The 15,713-nt window shown below is 42.0% G+C and overlaps 1 protein-coding gene across 1 annotated transcript in view; it reads right to left on the bottom strand.

The window, feature by feature from the left end:
* The window catches only part of YPEL1 (yippee like 1), a 38,717-nt gene extending 24,790 nt beyond the window's left edge, over positions 1–13,927 (bottom strand). The window contains exon 1 of the mRNA XM_015416906.1: positions 13,864–13,927. The gene's annotated coding sequence lies outside the window, so the exon portion shown is untranslated. The remainder of the gene's footprint in view (positions 1–13,863) is intronic.
* Positions 13,928–15,713: the final 1,786 nt, after the last annotated feature.

Genomic DNA, 15,713 nt, shown 5'->3' with positions numbered 1-15,713 from the left:
AGCCCGCCGAAGATGGAAAAAGGCGGACTTGACAGTGGCTGCCACCTGGGTCTCCATCGTTAAGGCAGAGTCCAGGTGAACTCCCAAACTCCAAACCCCAGATGCAGGCACCAAAGGCACCCCATCAAAGGTCGGGAGAGGGAACCCCACCCCTGACCCGGTCCGACTCAGGCCCAGGACCTCCGTCTTCGCCGGGTTTAGTTTCAGTCGACTCAGTCGGAGCCAACCAGCCACAGCTTCAAGTGCCCGATACAGGTCATCGGGATTCGAGTCCGACTGGCCACCCAGCATCAGATAGAGCTGGGTGTCATCCGCATATTGATGACACCCCAGCCCATAACTCCGGATAATCTGGGCAAGGGGGCGCATATAGATGTTAAATAGCATCGGGGACAGCACAGCCCCCTGTGGCACTCCACATTCAATGAAGTACCTACGGGAGCGCTGATCCCGGAAAGCCACCCTTTGTCCCCAACCTTGGAGGAAAGAGGCAAACCATTGAAGGGCAAGCCCCCGAATCCCCACGTCGGCGAGGCGATGGGTCAGCAGCTGGTGGTCGACAGTGTCAAACGCCGCCGACAGATCTAACAACACCAGTGCTGCCACACCACCCCGATCCAGATGTCTCCGGAGATCGTCAGTCAGGGCGACCAAAGCCGTCTTGGTCCCGTGACCCGGGCGGAAGCCGGACTGGAAGGGATCTAAGCTTAGAAGGAACACTGCCTGTAACATATGTCAGCATAGAGAAGCAGCCTATTGGTCCAGAGGATAGGAAGATCATATGATGGCTGAGCAGAAACCAAGTGCAGTTCATTTTCTACTCACACACACAGAGTCAGCATGTGGGATGACTATGGTCTCTCCCACATTCTGGTAGTCTACATAAGATACGTCTTTGTGAATATGAAGGAAACCCAGGAGCATCTTTCAATGGTCAGCTACTTCCTTTCTCCCAATTCCAACAGAGGCGGATATGGAAATGGTTGGGCAAAGGAAAGTTCCTTTGTCACTTAAAGGCTCCAGGGGGCCTTCGTTTCAAAGGAGCCATGCCACATGGCTGCTATATAGCAGGAACAAAGGTATAAACAAGGCAGACAGGCCAATACTCTGACTCCACAGCCATGCATGTTTTTCTCCCATACCAAGATCATGCCAGTGTCAGAGGACTGAAAAGTGTGAAGCACCCTGAACTCTAGATAAAAGGTACATAGGGAAAGGCTGAGATGCTTACTATTCACTGTCCAAGGGCTCTTAAATTAGTGCATTTTCAAGCATCATCACCAATAAACTTGTAAAGGCAGAAAGACTGCACCAGAAAGTGATGAGAGGGAGGCTTGCCTTCACCCCCAAATATAGCAACGGAGGCTGTCTTTCATCTACCAGTGACTGGAGGCAGCTCTGCTATCCCTCCTATGGAGTGGGGTGGAGGGAAAAGGTTCAGAAAGCACCATTTTTTTCTACTTAGACAGCATGAAAGAACTATTCTGGAGCAATCTTATTTGCAAAGAGCAATTATTCTGGGCAGCCTTACAGACCACTCATTCAAACTTCCCTGTAATGCATTATATCCAGGCAAGGTCCCTTCCAGGCCTGTGCAGTTTTCATACTTATTGGCAAGTCTGACATGAGGTACTTGTGCCTGACAATGCGCAACTTTAATTTTACAGCATCAACTAATTTCTGTTATCGTCTCTTTTGTGTCCCTCAATTTTCCCATAAAGGACCGAGCAACTAATATAGTCAAGCATCACCAACCCATATAAATTATGATACACTAAATACTGCCGATGATAAGACTACAAAAAGTCTAATAAAATACTGAAATGTGCATAGTAAGAATGCAAATTTTAGTCTTGACAGCTTTCCATAATATAAGCTGTGCTGCTCAAGATGAAAAGTTACTTCCTGATATGAGGCAGAGGAAGCATATGACTAAGTATCCTCCTTTGGATGGGTATACTGCCAACTCATGTGGCGATTTCTTGCTAGACAAGTTCCCAATAGCCATGTCGGTGAGCCACCAAGTCTGAAGAGCTGTTGCTGAGCACCCAGTGAGTTCATGAGGAAACATCCACCATTCAAAACTGGATCCTGGATGAAAGCTGAAACAGCTTAAGCCTAGACAGTTGTCCCAAATCATCATACGTCCCATGCCCTGACCTGGATAGCCCAGGCTGGCCTGATCCCATCAGATCTTGGAAGCTAAGCAGGGTCAGCCTTTGCTAGTATTTGGAAGGGCAACCTCCAAGGAATACCAGGGTTGCAACGCAAAGGCGAGCAATAGCAAACCACCTCTGAAATGTCTCTTGCCTTAAAAACAAGTCTAGTTTGCCACCTAGTGATGCATAACACTGAAAGAGCTAGATCTTTTGGCTGCTAAGACAATCTTAGGATCTCCTGGCTATTCTACACACAATGCCATATGATGATGATGATTATTATTATTATATTGTCCATGCATGCTACAAGTTATGCTGTCAATCTTTTTGTTTTTTAGTCACCAAGGCCTGGTGGATGATGTGGTATGGGGGAAGCTGCAGGACATTAGCTTGATCTATCCTAGCAATGTCTGCCAAGTTTGTCAATGTAGCATCAGTAGTTGGGGGTGGGAAGTAGCTGTGGTATATTGGGCTAGAATTGCCCTCTACAGGTGCTTTATCATGCAAAACTCTGCTATGGAAACTATATAAATGGTGTCAGAAATACAAACAGAATTGTGATCCTGCTGGTGTAACCACCTCCCTCTCTCTGCCTAAACTACCAGAAATGGCATCAGATCACATGCTGGGAAGATCCACCGTAAGTGGTACAGCTCAAAATTGTATTGGTAATCCCAGATCACTGGATTTCCACATAAAGTGGACGTCATACTGTTTATAGTCCGTATTGCAGGTTATACAGTTCAGTAGCAGGGGAAATAATATGCCACTGTCTTGGGTTGGCCATAATCTTATGAGTTTTTTATTTTCAGACACTTACAACCTCTGTAAAATTGGGGAGCCAATTAAGACACAGAGACTGATAGATTTTAACAGAATCCATTGGGGAGTTTACTTAAAGACAAGACTAATTCTTCAGTTGGAAACACCCCCCCTCATTCTCTAGAATTCAGAGACTACCGCACAGAACATCTGGGAGCAGTCCATTCATCTCCTTAGGAGGTGAGCGCTATGTAATGCAGTTAGACAAACAAGAAACAAGTGGCAGAAAATTCATTTTGAACAGAACCAAAGAAAAGCTTTGGCAGCAGAAGGACAACTCTTCTTTGTTATCATTGCATCTGTGAAAAAATGTCCAGCTGAGCTGTTCTGAGTTGTGCATGAACAGTTTCATCAGGCCCTGATAAACACGCTTGGACAATATTAAAGATCACCGTGATGTATTTTATTTGCAAGGCAGCTGTGTATAAAATTCCATGTATCCACCAGGTGCTCGGTTACATGGTTGCTGTGATACAGCAGCAGGCTTTCTTGAATAAATCAGATTATCAAGATCCATTTCAATCCAGTTTCTGCGACTGAAATTGCCTTGGTCACTCTGACTGATGACCTTTACTGGGAGCAAGGGAAAGAGATGAGGAGTGTGTCTGTGGAATATTCTGAACTTCTTGGTGGCTTTCAATACCATCAGTCATGGATCCTTCTGAACTGGTTAGCTGCCATTAGGCATCACACACTTATGTTCCATACTACTCCCATACTGTTTGACATCTACATGAGACCACTGGGAGAGGCTATCCAGAGGTTTGGATGGAGGAAACTGTCATCAGTATGTTGATGACATTCAGCTTCACTTCTCCATTTCAATTGAGGAGAGGTTGTGAATGTTTGAACTGATGTCTGAAGGCTGTAACAAATTTACTGACCATCATGTGACCCCACGCTGAATTGCTGCTGGCCGACCATATTAAGGAGTCAGGGTGCTCATCTACCCCAAGCTACTGCTTAGCACATCAGGGGCCACAGGAAGCACCTAGGCTCTCTACTTCCATAACTAACCAGTCATCAGCACTGCCAAAGGAGGCATGGAGCCACCAGCGCTGTTAGCGGAACTGGAGCAGCCACTGTGGTGGGTAAGATGGGCAGACAAAGCATCAATCCTCCCCACTGCAGGAGCTGATCAACAGCATTGCAGTGGTGAGGAGATCCCATCCTGCTGGCCAGCTCATTTGGCAGAGAAGATGAGTGCTCCATGCCTTCCTCTGCAGTGATGCTGGACCTAAGAAGGTGTGTGGGAGGGGGAGATTTCCTGGACTTCCCCAATGCCTCCATTGTTGGAGTGGAGAGCAAGCCTGCTGGAATAGTCCAGGTGAACTCTCAGAGCCTCAAGAAAGGCTCACTGGCAAGGTGTGGAACTGTCTCCCCTTCCCATCATCATCCAGGCCAGCAGGCATGCTATCAGAGTGCCTGGAAGGGGAAGGGGAGAGGTTGTTGTTAAGCCTGCTCAAGGACAGCCACAAAACTGGTGCTGTTCTCACCTTCGCAGCCAACCCTGGACAGTCTAAATACAATTCACAGCATTTCGCTGCCAGTCACTATGTAATGCTATAGACCTGTCTTACATTAAAAAAAATCTTTCATACTATTCTGAGTGACAAAAACATTACCTTAAAAAGCATTTCACATTCCAAAAGCCTAGGTTAGAATCCCCACTTTCACTGGATGACCTTTGGCCAGTTGCAGTTCCTCAGCCAAGCCTACCTCATGGAGTGGCTGTTGCGAGGATAAAATGGAAGAGGCGAGAAGAATGCTGTGAGCCACTTTGGTTCCCCAGTGGGGAGAAAAGTTGGCATTAAGTAGCTAAATAAAAATATTTCTTAGCTTTCCCCATCAAAATAACTGAAAAAGTTATCTTCACAGGGCTTTTACACCTCTAGAAAGGTTCAACTGCAATGGAATGCAACAGCTGTACTACAGACATATATTAGTTACCTATCACCTCAGCACTAAAGAGTTACACTGGCGGCCTATTCACTCCTAGCCACAATTCTGATTCCCTGTAAAGCACCAGCAGTCTGGTACCAGGGTTCTTAAAAGGCCTTGAGAAATCAGATAATCTGCTGAGACTCTTTTTTTGTATGCCCTCACTATTGCAAGCAAGGTGGGTAGCCATGCAAAGACTGCCTTTTCTACAGCAGCTCCATATTTATGGAACTCTTCTCCTGCAACTGGCACCTGACCTCAGTTTCAGGCCCAGGGTTAATTTATACAAGCATATTATTTGGTTTGATGTGTGTGTGTGTTTGTGTATTTGTTTTGTCTTGGCCACCTCCCTTCGGCAGAACGTAAAAAAAATCACACTCAATTCTGTATTTATTGGCTGTGCTCATATTTAAATAAATGTTAAACTTTAAAGTACCACTGGACTTCAGGTTGAACATGATGCTACTGCAATTGGATTACATCACAACCTTTCTGTTTTATTAATGGATCCTATATGCTGTTTGCATCCATGGGGACCTGATTGTTATGGTGTCAAATAGTTTTTCCACCAATTTTGGAAAACCACTGAGAAACTGGGCCTTTTCATCTAGTAAGCCAAAAAAAATTAGACTGTTACAAGGATAATGGTACAGGCAGCATCAGCAAAGCATGTTACTCCTGTGCCAGATCTGGCAATACTTAGAGTACTGCTGTATAACTGGAAGTATGATGAAACAATTTAGAGAATCTTGATTTCTTTGTCTTAAGTTGCCAAGTCAGAAAAAAGTTCAGAACTATGTCATCATTGTTGGCTATGGGTCAAAAGGATTACAACTCCCAAATGGCAAAACTATAACTGCACCTTAAGTCTAGTCTCGTAAGGACAGGAAATGCAAAGGTTCACACATGATAACTGCAGAAGAATGAAACAACATGAAGCCCATTTTCCACAATGTAGTTTAGATTATTGCAGACTGGGAAAAGGAATAATTGGAAACATTAAGTGAAGAACAATTGGTGGAAATGTGCTCATGGAACATGATTTAAGTGCACATTTCTGAATTATAGAAATCTCTAAAAGGAAGAAATGCACATTATGACAAAGCATTGAAGTCCTATATTGAAATAGCATGGCTATTTGGAGCAAAATTTAGTAGATCAATATATTCTCTTATTAATTTAGGATAATATGGTTTTCAGAAAACTGCTTCTCAAAGCATGTCTTCAGCTATAAAAACACAGAACAAAAGACAACCAAACATATAGCTGATAATGGTGAGGTATATTTTATACTTAAGTTCTTAAAAGGGAGAGCTGCACAAACTGGTTAAGGTATGCTCTGGTTTAATTCCTTTATCTTAATATTCATTTATTTAAATTAATTTAGAACATTTCTACCCCTGCCTTTCCCCAAATAGCCCGAGGCAGCTTACAAAAATGCTTAACACACTGGTTCAGTAAGAAGATTACCTTGTCATCTCATCCAAATTATAGGTTTGCATAAGCAAAGAAGGGTGTATGCCCTTTTTAAAAAGTTTGATAGGAAACTTTCAAATTAGAAGAGGACATTTATAGTACAATTATAGTTAGAAAAACTGGCAATTATGGGCCAGAATGGCTCTAAGCATACTATTTAACCATGGTTTGCTAATATACTGCATGAAATGTTACATCTCAAAATCTAAAATCAGCAGGGTGAACAAAAATCAGAAATTTTTTTAAACCATAAGTTTTTAAACAAATCAGTTACCCTGTCACTCCAGCATTATGTAGAGGTTAAGGCTGGACTAGGATCTGGGAGATCCATCAATGTTCCCTCTAAGCTGCGGAGTCTTGTGAGCAAAAATTCTACTTTGTGAGCTGCCAGCATCAAAGTTGTGAGCAAGTGATTTGGCTGCTGCATAAATCAGTTTGCTCTGGAGCCCTCCTTCCTGAGCGGAGACAAAAATGTGTGAGCCGGAGGCTAAAAAACTGTGAGCTAGCTCACACTAACTCAGCTTAGAGGAAACACTGATTCAGATTCAAATCCCCACTCTGCCACAGAAGCTTGCTGGGTGACCTTGGGCCGGCCACATACTCTCTCAGCCTAACCTGCCTCACAGGGTTGTTGCAATGATAAAATGGAAAAGGGGGGAATGCTGTAAGCCCCTTTGGATCCTCATTAAGAATAAAATGAAATAAAACGGTTTGAAGTTAAAACTGAATGGAACATAAACATGTTGAATTACATATTTGACTCAAGTCAATTCAATTGCACGTTAGACAGAAAGTCTTAAAGCTTCCTTTTCAGAATAGAAGAAAAACATCATGGAGAAAAGTATGATTTCTCAGACTAACATTATGAATGATAAAATAGGTCAAGAATAAATAAATTTATTACTGTGGCAAACTCTGAATTGCATGAATGTTAAACAGCATGTGTATGTTCCATTTAATGAACACACACTGTTTTTTCCAGTAATTATCACCCTTGTTTTGAGAAAACCCTTGGCCAACAACCCAGGACACCTGATTCTGTACTGAATTGTAACACTCATCTTCAAGTAAATGACCTGGCTTCATGTTCTCAGATGCAACCATACAGCAATGCAAAAATCCCTTAACTTCACAGTTGTTTTTCTGTGTAAATCTGATATGTAGTACAAGCAGCATGAAGCTTTTTGACCAGAGACTCTGGATGGAATATTACTAACCAATTTTTTATTGTAATAGCAGTCAATTAGCAAGCATTCTTATTCAGAAAATAGGAATGTCAAAACTTGAGTTGTTTTCTTGTTATCAATAGCCTTGATTTGAATCAATTCACCCTGCAAACCATAGTTAAAGATCAGCTCCAAGTCTGGATGTGAAACACTGCAGGAAACAAGCTTGAGAATAATGGTTATGCATTACCTGCTTCTCTAGCCATTCAAGTCTTATTGGTGTCTCCCAACACAACCTCCAGGGCAAGGCCTAACTGAACAAATAACACTGTGATTTCACTCTAAGTTCTGGATCTTCACCAAGGCTAAGGCCATAAACCTTGCCAACTACGGCTAAATGTTATATCTCTACTAGACTCTTGATGCCCATTGGGTGTTCAAAAGTGAAGAAGCAGGCTACACAGCAGTCACACGTTTCTCTTTATTTTTTTGCCTCTCTGCTTGAAAGAAGCCACAACTGGCTACATGAAATGTTGTGCAATAATTTAAGAATCCCTCACCCCAGACATGAAGGACATCAGCAGATATGTATCCAGTCCATCCATCTTGTTTTTGGGAAAGGAATAAAAGCTGCCATTTCCTACTATTTCTGCTAATTCATAAACATGGTAAAAAGATTTTCCCTTGGTGCCTGTGCCTTTTTACAGTCTGTACTCTCTAAACATTTAAGATTTTCCCTCCTTTAACTTCTTTAGGGCATTTATCTATTATTTATTGCAAACCCCCCCCCAATGCACACACAAAGCACAGAAGGGTTAAAAAGATTTACAGTGACATCCTTTTTAAAGTCTTCAATGGATTCAGAAGGGTGTAACTTTGCTTAAGAAGGCACTGTTAAATGCCAAAAGCCAAGGAAATGCAAAACTGTCCCCAGTGGCCAGAATAATCAAGGCCTTATAACTGTACTGCTATACAAAAGCAGCAAAAGGAACAGGAGTCTCTACAACCTGCTCTATGAACTTTGTTACACTTACTCATTTGAGAGATTAAGTGAAATTCTGGTTAAGGATACACAATCCCGATCCAATTTTGTCCTACAAAATAGTAACTCTATTGGTTTTTTACTGAAGTGAACATACATATTTAAGGTTTTAAATAGGCCTAAAAGAAGTTAAGAGAGCCAGTTTGCTGTAGTGGTTAAGAGCAGTGGACTCTAATCTGGGAGAACCAGGTTTGATTCCCCACTCCTCCACATGTAGCCAGCTGGGTGACCTTGGGTCAGTCACAGTTCTCAGAGCTGTTTTCTCAAGCGCAGTTCTCTCAAGCGCAGTTCTCTCAGAGCTGTTCTCTCAGAGCTCTCTCAGCCCCACCTACCTCACAGGGCATCTGTTGTGGGGAGAGGAAGGGAAACTGATTGTAAGCTGCTCAGAGACTCCAAGTGAAGGGTGGGATATAAATCCAATCTCTTCTTAAAAACAGAATCTGCAACATTCAGCCCAAATGTACTACCTGGTTAATTATCCAATTGTGGGAACTGCTCAGTAACTTAAAGAAACAGGAGAAAGGAAGGGAAAATAATCTAATATTTGGGCACTGCAGCTGAAGCTCTTCAACCTCATTAAAGTTATGGATCTTATTAAAACATAACCAGTGCCAAGACTGTAACCCTGCACTAATACTAGTAAGCCAGCTAGTCTCAGAGTGCTTAAAAACAACTGTCAAATTAATTTCCTATGGCCTTACCTAATCATGTCAGCAGGTGAGTGAATACTACACTATAGTAGAATAAAAGTAGTACCTTAACAGCTGCAGTTCATTCCTCTGTACTAGTTTCAGATTTAAAATTTATGAGTGGTGTTTGTACAATAACAAGCATATTTTAGTTCTCAACAAAAACACCTGGGACACATTGTACACACAGAAGTTCATTGCAAACTATTTTTTGGAGCTGGCACAATTGAGGCACAGAACTCGTACAGGCAGTCTCAAATTGATTAACATTTCTCCATCCCAACAGAATAGGCATTTGGTTGCAATTAAATGGATCTGAGACAGCCATCCAGCATGATTAAACTCAGATCAAATATAGTAGTTTACAGCCTAACCCTGTATAAGTTCACTCAGAAACAAGTCCCACTGGGATGAACAGGATTACTCTCAAGCAAGTATGCCTTCAATTGCAACCATCATGATGCCACTCAAATTACCATTTGCTCCCAATGCTCACACATCATTTTCAGCCCTGGATGTTTATTCTACCAACACAAAAGTGCCTTTCTTAAAGCACACTTCCACACTGGCAAGCAACAGCAGTCTGCAAACAGCAGGCAAACATCTGTAAAATACAGACCCTCCATTACTTTTCTTATAAGAACATAAATACAGCCTGCTGGATCACACTGCTGTTCCATCTAGTCCAACATACTGTTCCACACAATGGCCTACCAGTTGTCCCAGAGGGCCAAACAAAAAAGGCAAATAGGCTGAGGCCCTCCCCTGCTGCTGTCAGTATTCAGAGGTTTACCACCTCTAAACACTGAGTCTCCTGGCTAGTCGCCACTGATGGACCTCTCCTCCATGAATCTGTCTTAACAGCTCTAAAACAATCTATGCTTGTGACACTGGTAGAGAATTCTACAGTTTAATTACTCCTTGAGTAAAGTACCTCCTTTTGTCTGCCCTGAACCTGTGCCACAATTTCAATGGGTGGCCCAAGTTGGGAGAAAAATCCTTCTATCCACTTTCTCCATCCCTTGCATAATTTTATATACCTCTATCATGTCTCCCCTTAACCTTTCCCCCTCTAAATTGAAAAGTTCCAGATTCTCTAGCCTTTACTCATAAGAAAGGTGCTCCAACGTGCAATCACCAACTTTTGCAATGAAACATAGTTTTAACGGAGAGTTTGAGAAGTTCTACAGTTTAAGTGCATGCAGGGCCACTGGGATGTCCAAAAGGTTTGGGTCATACTCCACATGAACACAATGCAAACTCTAGAACATGTTCCAGAATCCTCTATAACAAAGGTATATGAAGAAAGCTCATTCAAAGTCTAAAGTTTGAAAGCCATTACTTTTTAAAAAGAATAAACTGATTTAAATCAGTTGTAAAGCATGATTTGAATAAGAACAAGACACCAATTTAAAGTCACAATTTCACTGAATTCATATAATTCAAATTTTGTACGGCTCTTTCTATACTGACACTAAATATGGACACTACACAAAATTATTTACTTGCAAAGTTAAGTGCCCAGACCTGGCCAGAAGCAAGAGTTACTGGGCAGAACAGTGCTCCCCCATGACATGAAAAGTACATGACCATTCTTTAGTTCACCATGTTTGAAAATTTATAATTTACACAATACTCTATCTCATTTTGATTGTCTTAGAGGACATATTCTCTCTCCTCCTCTTTTATCTTTTATGAAGAACAGCAGCGTTAGCTCTTGCTGACAGAGAGTCATTCATTCAGGTTTAAAGACTATACACATTTCAAAGTGCTTTATTTAAACTCAGATATTTACCATACTTCATGTAAAAAAACTCAAGAATTACATTTAAAAGTACTGGTTTTTATCCATGTTGCTTTAGATGATTAGCTTTATAAACTTCAAAATGATGGCCTGGTTTTAAGATGAAGTCAGATTTCTCACAAATCCCCTCACAATTGTGAACCACCCACACTCTCTGGTGTCCAGCCCTCCCCAAGTGTTCAATATACTGCAGAAAACACATGGCATGAAGATCCTGCTTTCCTAGAAAGAAAAAAGTAACCTAACTGAAGGTGCAGAAGACTGGAGGGCAGATAAGGACCTGATTCATCTTGTATGGTGTTTCAGAGAAGGCAAAGCACTGGAGTGGCAAGAACCTCTTCTTGCTACTTCTTCCTTCCCAGTGGCCACAGACATTTACAGAGAACTTAGGGGAGGAGCTAGGCACTGTTTCATTGTTCGTGGGGCTTTTACAGAAGCCAAAAGCTTCTGCAAATCCAGCCAAGAAAGGAAGCTTCCCCCTCCCAATACTCCACTATGCATGAGGTATTCAGTGGAAGGAAAACATCATTGGGAATCACAAATAATGGCTGTCTAGCCAAGGCAGAGTTTGTAGACTCCTGGTTACAACACTTATTTTATTGACCTAAATGACTCTTAGTGTGTTACAGTCTTCCCATAGAAGAGCCAAGTTTTGCTCTGTTACGCCACTGTTGAGATTACTACCAAACTTTAGTCTACTTTTTAGACTACATAGTCCTTTGCTTAAATGGCTATCCTCTAGAAATACTTCAATTATTATTTCTTGACTGGAAATCCAGAAATTACAGTGTTGCAACCATAACTCCAGCAAATACAACCTTTTAAAAATACACAGTAAAATATACACTAAGTTGTTTACCATTATTGTTAACAGCCAAAGGCCACTGCAATATTAACAATAATTACATTGTTAGTGGGGGCAGTAACAAACAATGTATTTGGACACTGACAATATTAAGAGTCTCTCCTCCCCTTTCCTTCTGATATCAGCGGCAAAACAAGCTGCCAATTATATCAATTCAATGCACTTTTAAAACATAATCGATTTTTGGGATATATAGACTATAACGCTTAGTCTTTTATGTATTTAGAATTGTAGAGGGAAAACTAGTCACAAAACCATAGAACGATGATTAGAAAATAGTTAAAACAATTTTTATCTACTGCCCTCTTATTGTTCCCCCAGCAATCACCTAGTTACTGTACACTGAATGAGCCACTAATGTTATTCGATGTACCAAGTGTTGTTTTCATGCGATCTTACAATTCATATAATGTCAGTTCTGCCTGGCAGCATAATGACATCATTTGAACGGAGGCACACCGTTGGTAGTCAAGCAGCAGCCAATCTGAAACAGTGGGCTGTCCTAACTTTGTACCTGGATGTATAAACAAACACTTAAAGCATGTCCACTGCAATAGAATAAGAGATGCATGCAGTAGATATAGGGACTGCTAGACACTGGCCAGTAGACAGAGAGATATAACATTTACAGTGCCATTTCTCTATTATATATCTAGATGTTCCCTAGTATTGCAAGCTTTAATTTTCAAGGCTACTCTTGTTTAATTGCAACCATATTGCCATATGCTAAGCCAAGGCAATGAAGACTGCAGTTTCATGAATACTTATTAGAGAAATAAGCCCAACTGAACACAAGAAGCTTACTTATTAGTCTTCGCTAAACTAATGGTGTCACGAGATCAGTGTCAGACTGACAAATTGTTAATTTACTTGAAGCTGTAGTTTTGCATCTGCTATAAAAGAACGAATCAAGAGGTAAGATAGAATAGTTATATTTCCCAGTCTCTGGCCTTCCTCAACTCAAAACATAAGAGCTCTGTAGAGAACCTTTGAGTACCAGCCTAACTATATTACACAGCTACATATGGTTATATGCTGGTTCTTAGTTACTATTATGTACTTAGTACAAGCCTGTACATTTAACTAACCACAGCCTTGCTAAACTTAAGGTAAGATTCCTAGAAAATATAACAGAACAGAGTCAATCTTCAGGATGTTAGGCATTTTATGATCAACCTTAACATAACTGTATCAGCACATCACCACCCACCCATACCACAAAGCAAAAGTCAGTTATCCGCTTTTATTAAGCGAAGCATTCCCCTGCTCTTTGTACAATATGAAGAAACAATAAAACAGAAGCCTTCAGAAAACTAACTTTTCAGACACAGACAGGAGGAACCAAATGTTATCAAGAAGAGACAAGAGCAACCCTTCTAAAAATAAGCAGGCAGCTGCAACCTGGTCTGGACCACAGAGAGGGAAGGTAAAGGTGGAGGGAGCTGAGACCAAGACAGCCTCCCCCTGGCAGCAGGCAGTCCCTGCTGGAGCCAGCCTGCACCCGTTTCATCAGAACAAAAGCCTGGTGGTGGGTGGTACAGCTCCCCTTTCTGCAATGTTTGCAAACAGCAAAACAGCCACAGTAGGGTCTACCTCCTTGCAGACACCCATGTTTGCTTGGGCTGACAGTGGAGAGAGATTAGTCCTGAGGGACTATGAGGGAGGGAAGGAAAAATAGATGCTTTCCCAGCTATGAAAAATAACTTAAAGCACCCCAGTCTGGTACAAAAAGACAGACAATTTCCCAGTCCTGTGGCTAAATTCTGTGAAACAAAGGGGCCTTGGGCTGCTAAAAAGAGCCATACAGCATATAGCAAAAAGAGCCATACAGCATGCGGTTTTTAAAAAACCAACCAAGAAAATCCACTTCTACAGCGGAAAGCAAAGTACTCCGCTTACCTCTGGTACGTACTTGTTTGATCCATTGCACAGCAGCATAGCAAACTCAAAAACAGTAAGAAACTGAAAAGAGACTGCACATACAGCCGAGCCCCCTCCCTCCCCGCCCCCGCCGCAGTCGTCACAGGAAAATGTATAACGCTTCGCAGCAAACAAAACACAATCCAGCCTTCTGTAGGGCTCTACACCGAAAGAGAAGAGCTTGTGGAGTCAGTGTGACACAGAACCAAGGCGGGGATGTTTTCTGGTCTACTGCCCCACATAAAGAGACTAAAGGGCTGTCTGAAGCTGTCAGGGAACCCACTGCCCTGGTGTACACTCCCCCCCCCCCGAGAATATTTTGTTAAGGACTTAATAAAGCCCCTTTATACACTGCCAACCCACAGATACTGAGCAAATATGTACTACATACTGAGTATGTTTACATATTGAAAAACAGAGTGACCAGAACAGTTCTCTCCTCCCAGCAGCATCCAGTGTCAGTATTAGCCTTTTATTAACTCTCCCTCCAAAAACCCTAAACCACTTAGCAGAAGTGACTGCACACCACTTATCTCCACCATCCCATGACCCTCTCTTTATCCTCCCCTTTTGCCTGACCGATTAAACAAGGAGGAAAGAAGCAGACAGGCAAACACGCAGTGTGTATGTACATGCAGACTGGGGCTTAAGTCCAAAGCTAGACTCAGTCCCACAAGTATCGTCAGTGCCAACACTTGCCCTGAAACAAAGCAGCAACAGTGCACGTACAGAGTGTTTCCCAAAATGTAGCTACAAACCAACCCCACCCTCCTACAAAGGACAGAGTAGGCCTTTCAAAATTAAACTGGCTAAACATGCCTTGTTCACTAACAACTATGAACAGCCACTGTTCAAGCAAGCAAAATCCTGCTCCTATTGCAAGTCCAGGTCTAAGAAGCTATTAATTTTTCCCCACAGACAGGAGGTTTTGTTTTGTTTTCTTTCATTGAAGTCAGTGTTTTAAAATGATGGGTTTCCCCCTTCTTCTGCCAGTTAAATTTAAAAAAAATCTTTAAGAGAGGGATGTGAGATTAGCAGTGCAATCCTAAAGAGTTATTCCAGTCTAAACCTGTTCATTTCAATTGGCTTAGATTGGAGTAACTCTCTTTAGGATTGCACTGTTAGTGATGCAGAACTCAGATTCCCCCCCTCCCCCAAACCATGAATAAAGCCAGTCATAAACCGAACAGTGAATGAGAAAGGCTTTAGCCTGGGGAACGTGCATGTGTTGGTTAACCTTTAAGGTGCCGCAAGACTTTTTGCTGTAACAAACAGGGTCAGCCATCTGCCAGAAACGCTACCCAAACTGCAGAAAACAATACATAAACGATACTAATGAGTGGGGGTGGGGGGGGAGAAAATGTTTTAGAGTCTCCACTCCATTTCCTCAAGGTACAGACATCCAGAGAGGGGGCAGTAAAAGACGGCAGAAACTGTTGAGATTGCTGCAAGCCACCCCAAGGATAAGAAACTATATCCTTAATTATTACTGGGAAGGAAGGCCAGACTCAACAATCCCAAGGCTTTAAAAACAGGACTATAAGTGAAGGAGACTTTTTTTTTTTTGCGTAGGGCAACTGGCACCCTCTTTTTCACCAGGAAGAGGACAAACTACAATTAAGAAAGTAACTAACTTAAGCAATACTAATGAGAAAATAGTAATAACACCGTAACGATAACCATCACAAAAAAAGTAATACAATACAGGAGATTATTGGGGGAGAGGCAAAATATGAAAAAGAACCAGTGAATATTATAAAAACAGTGGAGGGGGGGGTCAGTGTCTCCTCCCCCCCCACACACTCAAAAAAAGAGGATCAGATCTCCAG

Source organism: Gekko japonicus, unplaced genomic scaffold, assembly GCF_001447785.1.
Source record: "Gekko japonicus isolate JY-2015 unplaced genomic scaffold, Gekko_japonicus_V1.1 scaffold316, whole genome shotgun sequence".
Taxonomy (NCBI): domain Eukaryota; kingdom Metazoa; phylum Chordata; class Lepidosauria; order Squamata; family Gekkonidae; genus Gekko; species Gekko japonicus.
Note: the sequence above shows the minus strand (reverse complement) of the source record. Positions and strands in the feature narration are given on the sequence as shown.